This window comes from Dipteris shenzhenensis, chromosome 27, assembly GCF_047967505.1.
Source record: "Dipteris shenzhenensis isolate YYH24624 ecotype China chromosome 27, Dip_SZ_1.0, whole genome shotgun sequence".
In the NCBI taxonomy this organism is placed as follows: Eukaryota; Viridiplantae; Streptophyta; class Polypodiopsida; order Gleicheniales; family Dipteridaceae; genus Dipteris; species Dipteris shenzhenensis.
This window is the reverse complement of record NC_141622.1, coordinates 27,353,170-27,365,775: the sequence shown is the minus strand read 5'-3', so window position 1 is coordinate 27,365,775 and position 12,606 is coordinate 27,353,170. Positions and strand designations below refer to the sequence as shown.

Sequence of the window (12,606 nt, the reverse complement as noted above, 5' to 3'; positions counted from 1 at the left end):
GTGAGTCTGCTGTTGTTTTTCTTTTGGATCCTCCTGTGCACAACTGTCTGGCTCTCCTACAGCATGTAGATCTGCCTCTTTGTGTGGAGCTGGACTGTCCAAAGACTCCTGCAAATTGACTGCAGGATGTGCCCATAGTGAGCCTTTATAGAGGGCTCCAGGCCATACTGATCTGGCTGACCAGATCAGTCAACCAGACCATAGCTTACCTGATTGATTTGCATCTGGCAGACCAGGTCTGGCAATCGGCTGATCTGATCTGGCCCATTCTCTGGCCTATTCTTGCACTGGACTGTTTGTTGCAATCTGCTGCTGTATACCAGTGCTTCCAGCAGTCTGCCACAGGTCGTGGTCAAAACTGCGATATGTTGTGCAGCCATTGGCCAGACTATGCTGCAAGTCTTCCGACCTGTCTAAGCACTGCTGACTGGCAGTCTGTCTTTGTGCTGCCAATGGTCTACTTGTGTGGGCTCCTGCCCACTGGAACTGCACAGTGTGCAGTTCCCCTGCTCCATATCCCCTGTTGCACTGTCCTTCCCCAGCCTAATAGCTCTTGCAATGGACACTTGGATGGGATATATATACACAGCCCCACAACTCTTTGGGCCTACTGTCATCCATATCTGCTGACCAGAGTGGCCTCATTGACTGCCCTAAACTGAACACATGTAGGACGATCTGTTGCTGCCCACGTGGCAGTCTTTCCACCTCCCTCTTCGCATGCCTAGATGGCACAATGCATACCAAGCCCCGCTGCACTCCTCATCCGTCATGGCGCTCAGCATCACATTGAGGTGATCGTATGATTCAGGCAGTGTATTGAGGAATATGATGCACACCTCTTCTTCAGCAATTGTCATTCCAATCGATCCCAATTGATCAACGCAAGATTTGAATTTGACAAGATGTTTGGCGATGGAATCTCCTTCGTCCATGTGCATGTTATCCTAAGAAGTTGTAGGGGCAATGAGCATGGGAGCAAGTACAAGAGCCGAGGGAGATGAACCGTCACATCAACTAAATTAGATAAAGGAAAGTACAAGGTACTTGAAGGTAGACCCTAGGACTAAGTGTCCTAGGTGTCACATAGGACTAAATGTCCTATGTGGCATAAAAGGCACTAAAACACTAGAGTGCCTATAACTATGCCTACAAGGCACATACCAGGGTCCATAGGGCATCATTGTTTGAAAACTAGTGACTACTATTTGCTACATCAAGTGGCTATACTTTGGAAGAATTTTAGTTCTTTTTGCCTTGTAAGAGAGATAGACACTGCCCAATATCTGGGTTAGACCCTCTCATGGCTACTTTATATAATCTTGAGAAGTTCAATGGAAAGGGGTTCCATACATGGCAAATGAAGGTAAAATTCGCATTAATGCGGGAGAACTTATGGGGACTTGTCAAATCTACTCCTACCGCTTCTTCTACGGCCTCAAATGCTGGGGAATCTTCAGCTCCGACACGACCGGCAAGGGATCCAGCAAGAGAAGAAAAAGCATATGGTATAATTGCTTTAGCTTTGGGTGATGATTACATACATCATATATCTGACTTGGAGTCTCCATCGGAAGCATGGCATGGTGGCACATATTCATCCAAAAGGATATAGCCACCTATGAATGTACAAGGTATGTCAGATCATGTAACAAAGGGAACCAAGTGTAAAGCTTGTCGGAAGACTTCGAACTTGGGACGAGGAAGTGCCTTTGTAAACATATCTGCTATGTTGTCCACTGTGGGAAGGTAGGACAACTCTATGTCTCCTGTTGACAACCGCTTTCAAACATAATGATAGTGAAATTCAATGTGCTTGGTATGCACATGAAACACTGGATTACGCGCAATGGCCAAAGCACTCTAGTTGTCAGTGTAGACAATAGTGGAGGATGTCTGGCGAATACCAAGATCTGTAAGTAACTGTCGAAGCCAGACACACTCTACTGTAGCAGTGAAGGCTGCCTTGTACTCAGCCTCACAGCTAGATGTGGCAACTATTGGCTATCCGTGTAAGCATGCATGGTAAGTGAACTCTGATCACCATAGAAGAGGGCTAAATCCTGAGTGCCTCTGAGATATCTGAAGATTCTCTTCACTGCCTGCCAATGCTGTGAACCGGGCATGTGCATGAACCTGTTGAGCTGGGATACTGCATACTGTAAGTTAGATCTCGTGTGACATAAGTAAATGAGACATCCAACAGCCTGCTGGTAAAGAGTGATATCACATGGTGGGCTCCCATCATGAGCTGAAAATTTGAAGCCAGGGTCCATTGGAGTAGAGATTGGCTTGCAATCCTCAAACTGAAAGCGATCAAGGAGCTGTCCAATATACTTGGACTGTGACATCATGATACCCCCCTCAACATGAGCAAATTGAATGCCTGAATAATAGTGTAGCTGTCCCATGTCTGACATTTCAAAAGCTTGCTGCAAATCAGCCTTGAAAGCTGCAATATGCTGATGAGTATCTGGGCCCGTGATTAGCATATCATCCACATATAAAATCAGCACTAAAAAATCAGATCCACTCCCACGGACATAAAGAGTGGGTTGTGTGGGGCTATTTTGAAAACCAAGGGATAGTAAGTGTGCATGAATTTTGGCATACCATGCCTTGGGTGCTTGCTTCAAATCATAAAGGGCTTTTCTAAACCGGCATACCTTGCTTTCAGAATTAACGATCTCAAAGCGAGGACCTTGTGTCACATAAACTTCTTCCTGCAGATCCCCATGAAGAAATGCAGTCTTGATGTCAAGCTAGTGCACTTGCCAATGGTGATGCGCTGCAATGGCAATGACACATCTAATAGTAGTAATCCTGGATGTGGGAGCAAAAGTCTCCTCAAAGTCAATGCCTTGTTGTTGGGCATACTCTTTTGCAACAAGACGGGCTTTGTGTCGATCTATGCTGATTTCCTTTTTAATTTGTAGACCCACCGGGTACCAATGGCATGCTTGCTGGGAGGGATATCTACTAATTCCCATGTGTCATTTTTAGCAATGGATTGTAATTCAGCATTCATTGCATCCATCCACTCTTTGCTGTCAAAAGCATCTTTATGGCACAAAGGCTCTTCATTGCAAGCTGTAGCAAGGAGTGCAAACTCAAGAAAGTGACCATGCATCTGTCTATTCCCTGATCTTGTCCGGGCAGCAAGAGGTTGATCTTGTTTGCTGTCCCTCAATGTATCAAGAAGCCATTTGGGAACTTGCCTTTGCTGTCTATTGACAGCTCTTTCTTCAATCATTGCATCATGAATAGTGGGATCATTTTGTGCTGGAAGAGAAACCTGAAAATCAGCATGGGGTACTGGCTGATCATTGCTTGTTGAAGGGCCTGCAAGAGGTTCATGTTGCTGGTCAAAATCCCCCTTTGAGGAAGGCAGAGGTAACCAACAGTCAAAGGCATCAAACATGTTAACTTCTGACTTAGCTTTGCAGTCCACAAGAGGAGAAGCCGAATGTTCAGCAAAGATTCATCTCTATTGACAATAATCTTCCCAGTATTTGGTTGGTATAACCGATACCCTCTGCTCTCTTGGCTGTAACCAATAAATATGCATTTGATTGCCTTGTCATCAAGCTTATGTCTCAGCTGAGATGGTATATGAACATATGCAAGAGACCCAAAAACTCTCATGTGTGAAAGTGAAGGCTTCCTGCCTTTCCATGCTTCATAAGGTGTAACAGTCCTCAATGCCCTTGTAGGTGATCTATTCAGCACATAGTTGGCACACATCACTGCATCAAGCCAAAATTTATAGGGCAAGGACTTGGCCTTAAGCATGCATTTGGCCATCTCCATAGTGGACCTGTTCTTCCTTTTAGGAACAAGATTATGTTGAGAAGTGTAAGGAGTAGTGCATGAGTGAACAATGCCCCGTGAAAACAAAAATGCATCAAACTTCTTTGACATATACTCTCCCCCCCTATCTGTGTTGAGGGTGACAAGCTTGCATCTTGATTCATTTTCAACCATGTTGAGCCACCTCTGAAAGCATGAGAACACTTCAGATTTGGCTTTTAAAGCATATACCTAGCAATATCTTGTGAAGTCATCAATGAGAGTCATGAAATATTTGTACCCCCCAATGGCATTTGTCCTCATTGGGCCACAGACATCACTGTGCAGTAGCTGCAATTTCCTTTGTGAGAGTTTTGGACAATTCTTTTGAAAAGGAAACCAATGCATCTTACCTAAAAGACAACCCTCACATACATGTTTGGAAACTGTGTGAGTTTGAGGTACATCATTTGCCATGTCCTGTGAATGTAACTTGGCAAGAGCTCTATAATTGAGATGACCCATTCTCTCATGCCAAAGATGAGTTTCAGCAAGCTGTGAATCTGAAATAGCAAATGCGATGACATCTCTTGACTCCTCTTGGGCTCTTCACATCCGACGACATCTTGTGGAGTCGTGCTCTCTAGAGGATGTTCCGGCCACTCTCTTCAGAGCTGCTCATTCCTCGGTTGACTCTCCATGGGAGATCTTAGCTAGCATTGCAGCATGGCACATTTGGAGAGCCAGATGCACTGAGGCTCTGGAGGGTTCTCAGGTTCACCCTTCTCAGATCTTGGCCAGTACTTGGACAGATACGGTACACACTCTGATGGCCATTTGGGCGACCATGCAGGGATCATCTCGAGCAGCCTTCTCTAGGAGAGTTAGTTTTCTCAGAGATTGGAGAGACTCTCCCTTCTTTGCTGAGACTTCTACAGGGTTGACTTGGCATTTTCAGCCTCAGCCTTGGTTTCTTTCTACCTCATTCCTCTGAGGTGTTTTCATTACATGCTTAGCATGTTGTATTTCCGCACAGAGCTTGCTCTAGCGAGTTTCTTTCTTACTTAATAGAAGTCTCCTTTTTGCAAAAAAAAAGAAAGAAATAGCAAATGCTTCAATAGAGAGTACATGTGAGTGATCATCAAGGTGATAAAGCCCCTATTTCAAAGTGCCAGTCACGAAGATCATATACTAGGCATCTGTGTCCATAAAAAATCATTCTAAAACCTGAAGTGGCAATTTCTGAAATTGAAATCAAGTTGACTTCAATTCCGGGCACGAAAAGAACATTAGTCAGAGTGATAGGATGGCTTGAAATGGATGTGACCTGCAATCTCCAATTCCTTTTACAGCATAGGAGGCATTATTAGGACATGTGACAGTTCCCCCACGAGGTGCATTAGCTAAGGAATGAAACAACTGTCTGCAAGATGTGACGTGCTTGGAAGCACCACTATCAAAATACCAAGACTGAGCATCATTAGCAGTAAAGAATGCATCAACTTGGGAGGGATCAAAGGAGCAATGGACGGCCCATGCCCAATCATCTTGGAGAGCATGTGCAGGTGAGGCATCTGCCGGCTTGTGCGATTCAATTGCATGTGAAGCATTAACTGTCAATCTTGCTTTCTTTTTCTCCAAGGCAATGCGCTTCTTGCATTCTGAAATTTCATGCCCAGGCTTGTGACAATAGTTGCATCTTTTCTTCTTTGACTTATTTGCTGTATTTTTAGATGCATTGGAGGAATTGCCACTGTTAGGCGCATATTTAGGCTTGCCCATAGGCTTGGAAGCCTTGCCTCTTCCTGTTTGCTGTGAAGCAAATGCATGATCAAGAATAATAGCTTGTCTATTAGCACGACTTTGCTCTTCCTGCAAAAGCAAAGTGACTAGCTGATCAAAAGAGTAGTGGTCTGGATTACCCATGGCCACTAATTGAAGGGCTGTAGCAAACCCTTGATATGTATCTGGCAGTCCATTCAATGTGGTACTGACACGCTGAGATTGTGGCATCACCTCATCGATATTGGCAAGTTGTTCCATGAGGTCCTTGACCTTTGTTAGGTATGCATCCATAGAGTCACCTTCATTCATACTGACTTCTTGCAATTGCCTTCTTAAATATGCAACACGTGCCTAATTGCGAATCTGATAAAGAGAAGCCAATTTGTCCCAAGCATCCTTTGCTGCCCTGCAAGACCGGATGTGTGGAATAATGAGTCTCTTGCATGATAAAGCAATACAGGAATGTGCATTTACATCTCTTGCATCCCATCTTGATTGTTCCTGAGTTGGAGGAGCAGTAGCAGGGGTGCTAAAGGATAAGGCATTAGGAGGAGTACCCTCTGCAGAGGGACCAGCAGTAGGGGCAGTGACTGTAGTATTGGCTGGCCTCAGATCAATCCTAGAAACAATATTCCAAAAATGGCTTGCAACAACAATATGTTTCATGAGATAAGACCACATCGGATAGTTGGTGCCATCCAACTTATCATCTTCACGAAGAATGCCAAATAGATCCCAGCCATTGCAAATGGGATACCCTGAAAAGAAGAGACCTGAAAAAACAAAAGCCTCAAGGCTATCACTGCAAAGAGTTGGCTGTCCAAAAATGACAGCAAATGTCTGCAAGTAAATGTTCTACAAATTTCCAGCCCAAATCAAAGGGCAAATGCAAATTTGACCCAAATGTGACTGTGTCAGGCAATGTTCACTTCAAAAAACAGCAAATCTGGCAAAAGCCCCAAATTTAATGAGGGCAAATAGGCCAAAAAGAGGGCAAATACAGAAAAGCCCCAAATTTTGCTGAGATTTTTGCAAATGTGACCCAATGTATTGCAATCTGACCCAATGTACTGCAATCTAAACAAGAAATTGCAGACCAAATCCCAAAGCTCCAATGTCTTGCAAGAAATTGCAACCAAAGGAAGTGAAAAGAATTGAAAGCCCCAAATTTTGCCAATGTCCTACAAAAGCCCCAAACTGCAAATGTTTGTAGATAGATTCGCACGTGCGAAATTGTACGGAATACCCAGAGCAAGTACAAGCTGTACGGTCAGCTGTTCTGCAAGTACATGTGTACGGAAAGCAGGTACAAGTTGCTGACGGGTGATCTGCAGGTATAATCGTACGGAAGATCATACGAAACATGTATGGAGCACATGAACTTGTACGGAGCAGGTACGATGCAAGTACACCTGTACGGAAGACCTGTACGTCTGTACGTACAATTGTATGGAACTATGTACTTGTGTAGGTACACCTGTACGGAGCATGTACTGTGTGCAGATACACTTGTATGGAAACAGCTGTTGTGCAAGTACTGTTGCACAACGCAGGTACTTTGTACGGGCGCAGGTACGTAAGGAGATGCGACGGGCAGAACAGCAAGAAGCGTAGCTGGGCGGCATGGCACGGGATTTGTACGTGATTCGTACGGAAGTCTATACAGTCGTATGGACTGTACGGATGGAGCGCAGCTGAAGCTATTGAAAGCTGTGCGCAATGCAGATCCGGAGGCAGGGGAACAGGTCTAGTAGCGCTCTGATACCACTGTAGGGGCGATGAGCGTGGGAGCAAGTACAAGAGTTGAGAGAGATGAACCGTCACGTCAACTAAATTAGATAAATGAAAGTACAAGGTACTTGAAGGTAGACCCTAGGACTAAGTGTCCTGGGTGTCACATTGGACTAAATGTCCTATGTGGCATAAAATGCACTAAAACACTAGAGTGCCTATAACTATGCCTACAAGGCACATACCAGGGTCCATAGGGCATCACTAGAACTGGGAGAAGATGGCCTACAGAAGTTGTTTTAAAGATATTCCGAACTTGAATTGCATTTACAAGAGATCCCTTGGAGGGATGCGTATCATCACACTGGATAGTAAGACGGGTGTCCCCATGCAAAAGAGAAAGAGTATGTGATTTCCAACCAAATTGGACATCATGGGTTTTAAACCATTTGTGCCCAATGACAAGTCTACATGATCCAAGTGCATAAGAATCCTAGTTGGAACTCGATCCATTTTGCGAGCCCGAAAGTGCTTCCCAGCTAGAAGTTGTACCTCGTAGGTGTGATCCCTAGGTGTCATAGTCAACTGTAGCTTCTGCACAAGTTTGTGACTAACAAAGTTGTGAGAACTAGGGTTCACAACAATTGAGAATTGACCTTGGATGACAATGGAGACAGAAGATGATCGAGACAGTGACAGAGGTTTTGAGGGTGACGCTAGATCCCTACACCCGTACTCTTCCACTCCCATGGACCCAGTAGACATATTCTTCGACTTACCTTAGCGTCTTTTTGAGCCTGACTTCTTGTCAGATTTCTCTAGTAACGTTGACACTCGCTTTCCTCAGTTGCCAGACCACCTCAACATATCTGACGAACGTCGCTTCCTTGCTCTTGTGTCCAACCAGGTTGAGGAACGTGAACCGCCACCTTTACGCTACAGAGCTCGCCCAGTTTCCCGCGGTGGAAGAGGAGGAAGAGGAGGAGGAGCTGTGTGTCCCTCTTATGCGCATGCAGCTCAGAAGCCACGGGGTGGCTTCTTCAGCCTCGCCCCGGGATCGCGTCCTTTTGCTAGCTCTCCCAGTGCAGATGGGACCATGGTGGCTAGAGACCTACACAAAGCCCACATTACTCAGTATCTCTAGCACAGAGACGTAGTCGGCAGCAGTGAAGGAAGAGCTTAAGGTACCGGTGCTAGCCTTGCCTCCAAGCACCCACTCAACCAAAGTGGTGAAGGAGGAACCATGCGAAGTGATAAAACAAGAGGCAATGGAGATAGACCAGTTGCAACCGGCGACAGTATTCCCTCAACCAGTGGAGGCTCCGCCAACAAAGACCCAAGAGGAGATAGAAGAGATTCTAGGCCGACTTCGGGAGAGTCAAGGCTACCCTCAATCGGCGAGGAAGAAGCAAAGGACCTCCCGTCATCAGGCATCACAGAATCCCAGTATGCTGCACAACCAGATGCGAATGGAGCACAACACCCTATTGGAGCGAATCCAACAGATGGAGAAGGTAAGTCAGTACAGGCTTTTTTTTTGAAGAAAAAAGTGATATATTCCATTCAAAACGAATCATACAACAGGTGGGAGAGAAGTACTCTATCCCTAGCCTCAACAATGTGGCTAAAAAGCCATGGAGGTGGTCTAAAATGCCACGACATCCCAAAAGGGGTCAAATGAAAAAATAATGAGCCGTCCGATGTCCTCATGAAGGATAAAAGTAAAGGCTTTTTTGGATGACAACTTGCTTCAAGACTCTCTAGTCTGGCTAAGGACCCATGCCATAGTAGGCTTTCTGCCTGGAGTCAGGCCTCCTCTCACTTTCATTGAGTCTTGGATCAGGATGAATTGGATTAGGAAAGGTATAAATGTCTTGAATGTAAGATTCCTCAAGAAAGGCTTTTTTGTGTTTTTGTTTGAAATAGCCTCTAGAGCCATGCAATATGGTATTTGGACTATTAGGAATCAGCCCTTGTATCTAGAGTGGTGGTCCAAAGATTTTTCCCCTAATACCCCTAGGTCAACCAAGATCCCTGTTTGGGTGGAGTTCCTTGACTTACCTCTTTATTTATGTAACCAACTTCCCTTTTTATGCAGTGGGCTGGGAGAAGTCCTTGGAGTAGAGCAAGAAAATTTTATCAATCCCAAAGGCAATCCTCAGATTTGCATCAAAATGGACATGGCAAAAGAAATGCCTAAAACTCTTACCATTCTTAACAGAAATGGTAGTGTTTTTAGAGAACAACCCCTTACTTATAAAAATCTCCCTCATTCTTGTTTTCTGTGTGGACTGTCCACTCATGTGGTTAAAAGCTGTTCTCTAAAGAGATCCAAAGTCAAGGAGCCAGAAGCCAATGTTGCCAAGCAGTCCTCTCCCACTGAAAAGTGGGTACCTAAAACTCAGAACCCTCTTACTAAAAGCCATCCCATTGGTCAGAATCTCAATAGAAGTAGTGAAAAAGATATCAGACAGTCGGAAACAGTGAATAAGAACTTTTTTGATCCTCTCAAGGAACAAGAGGAGAGTCTGGAGGGACACTGTCAATCAAGATGATAACACGGTTATAGAGGCTGGTTGGTCCAAAAATTTTGATGAGGATGTCAATAGGAAAGATGCAATGGAAGAGGAAGAAGCTAGTGAGGAAGAGTCAGAGGATGATCAAGGAAAGGCCACTCAAAACACTATACTTTCTCAGGAAGACACTAGTCAAGGCAAGGCATTCACAGTAGCTCAACATAAGAGAAAACAATCCAAGGCAGCCACAGTGCAAGTGAACAGCCCTGACCCCAGGGCTAAAAAGGGGCAAAAGAAGAATGTTAGATAAAACAATGACCTTCTTGACTCTCAATGTTAGAGGATTGATGGATCTTGGTAGAAGTGAAGAATTAGCCTTCTGGGTAAGAGCTAATTCACTATCATCTCTCTTTTTAGCATTGCAAGAGGTCAAGGCAAGTAGGTATACCCTTGAGGATAGACTAAAAAAGTAATAGATAGAAGAAGAATCTGGTATTACACTGCTCATGAGGATAGCAAAGGAGGCACAGCTTTAGGAATCTTGTCCCACTACAAGGATTGTATTTCTCAAGTTATCAGAGATGTCCATAAAAGATGGTTAATGTTGCAGTGCTGTGTGAAAGAAGTTGATATCTCTGTCATTTCTGTTTATGCTCCTAACTCAGCTTCAGAAAGGAGGGGCTTATGGGAATCTCTACAATGTTCAGATGGAAATTGCATAATAATGGGTGACTTCAATATGGTAGAGAACAAAACAGCTAGATGGATGGGAAATGGCACATGCATCAGAGGATCTGAACTAATTTCTTGGGAAGAGTGTAAAGAACACTGGCAGCTGGTTGATGTCAGTAACAACAGAGAGTTTACTTGGTGCAACAGTCAAGTAGGGGAAAAGAGAAGGGAGGCCAGACTAGACAGATTCTATGTTTCCCAAAGCTTGTTGAACAGACATCTTTCTTTAAGAGTGGTAACATACTCTTCCTTAAGCTTGTTAGATCACAAGCCTTTTTTGTTGAGATGTGATTTTGGATCTGGGGAGAGGAGCCCCTCCTGGTTCAAAGCTGATCCCAAACTTGTCCAGTTTAAGAGTGTGCAGAACCTAATAAAGATGGCTTGGCATAGTGCTTTCTCAAAGCACACTTCAGCCTCACATGCTTGGGAACTTGCTGTCGAGGATACTCAAAATATTCTAAGAATAGCCAGAAAGAAAAGGGCTTGGATCAAGGCTCAAAGGATGGATTGCATTCAAGATAATATCAACACTTTCGAACAAAAAGCCAGAGAGGGTGATGAAGAGGCCCATGCAGACTTAAACAAGGCAAAAAAAGAGCTCAGAAAGCAAGAACAACTCAGATTAAACGACTCCAAAGTGTATTATAGAGACTGGTGGGCTGGAAAGATTGACAGGCCCACTAAGGAAACCTTCAGAATTATCAGAAGGAGAAGATGTCAAGATGAGATTCTCCTCCTTAAAAGACCAAATGGCCCTCACTTAAACAACTCTGAGGAGAATATTGAATACATCCAGAATCACTTCAAGGATCTACTCTCCAACACTTGCCCTCCAAATGAGGATACTCAAAGAGCAAGACAGCTCTGTCAAATAATAAGGGATAAGGCTGTTAAATCTTGTGACCTCCCTTATCTAGAGAGACCCTTCAGTCTAGAGGAGTTGAAAGAAGCTGTGGCTGTCATGGCAGATGGGAAGACTCCAGGGCAAGATGGTCTACCCATTGAGTTCTACAAATTTTTTTGGGAGCTAATTGGACCATACCTTTTACTGCTATGGCAGGAAAGTGTTATGAAAGGTTTTCTTCCCCTTCACATAAATGGAGGCATTATAAATCTGATTCCTAAGGAGGGCCCTAAGGATGAGTTAAAAAATTGGAGACCTCTTATAATGTTGAATTGCAGCTACAAGATATTTGCCAAAGCTTTGGCTCTAAGGATTCAAGGCAAAATGAAGGATTTGATTCTACCAGAGCAAAAAGGTTTTATCAGAGGACGTCACCTTCTTGAAGTAATCATCAATATTTGGGAAGGGTGTGAGTATGCTAAGGAAACTAAGTAGGATATTTGTTTTCTTAAGGTTGATTTTGATAAAGCTTATGATAGGCTGGAGTGGGACTTTATAATCCAATCTTTGCAGGATATGGGAATGGGTCCCTTTTTTGTTTCAAGTGTTAAGCTTCTGCTCACTAATGCTACAGCTAGGGTCAATGTCAATGGTATTATGAGTGACCCCCTTTTCTCTCAAGAGATCAATCAGATAAGATTTCCCTCTAGCTCCTCTTTTATTTCTAATTGCTGCAGAGGCTCTAGCTTGGCTTCTTAGAAGTCAAATATAAGAGGAATCTCTGAAAGGGATAGAACTGAGTAATGGTAAACAACTATTATGCCAACAGTTTGCTGATGACATCACCTTGACTCCTAGAAACACTGATCAAGACGTTAGGTGTGTAATGGACTGCCTGGAAGTTTTCTGTCAAGCCTCAGGTTCATGTATTAACCACTCCAAAACAGGCTATGATACTCTCAGTGGGAAATATCAGGTGGTTCTCCAACAGCTAGGTTGCATTAAGATACAAAAAGATACAGTTTTCAGACTTTTGGGGATACCAATGGGGTTTGATGTCACAATGAAACAGAGGTGGGACTGGGTATTGGACAGATTCCAGAAAAAGCTGGACAAATGGAGAAGCTTTCAAGCCAGCCTGGCTGGTAGGAAATTGGTCCTCAACCATTGCCTCTATCCTATTGTTATTTTCTCTCTCTCTTGTTGGTC

The 12,606-nt window shown here is 44.0% G+C and overlaps 1 protein-coding gene across 1 annotated transcript in view; it reads left to right on the top strand.

Moving 5' to 3' along the window:
• Nucleotides 1-12,606, top strand: part of LOC147884106 (pectin acetylesterase 8-like) — a 123,629-nt gene that overhangs the window by 86,418 nt on the left and 24,605 nt on the right. The gene's annotated exons all lie outside the window — the stretch shown is intronic.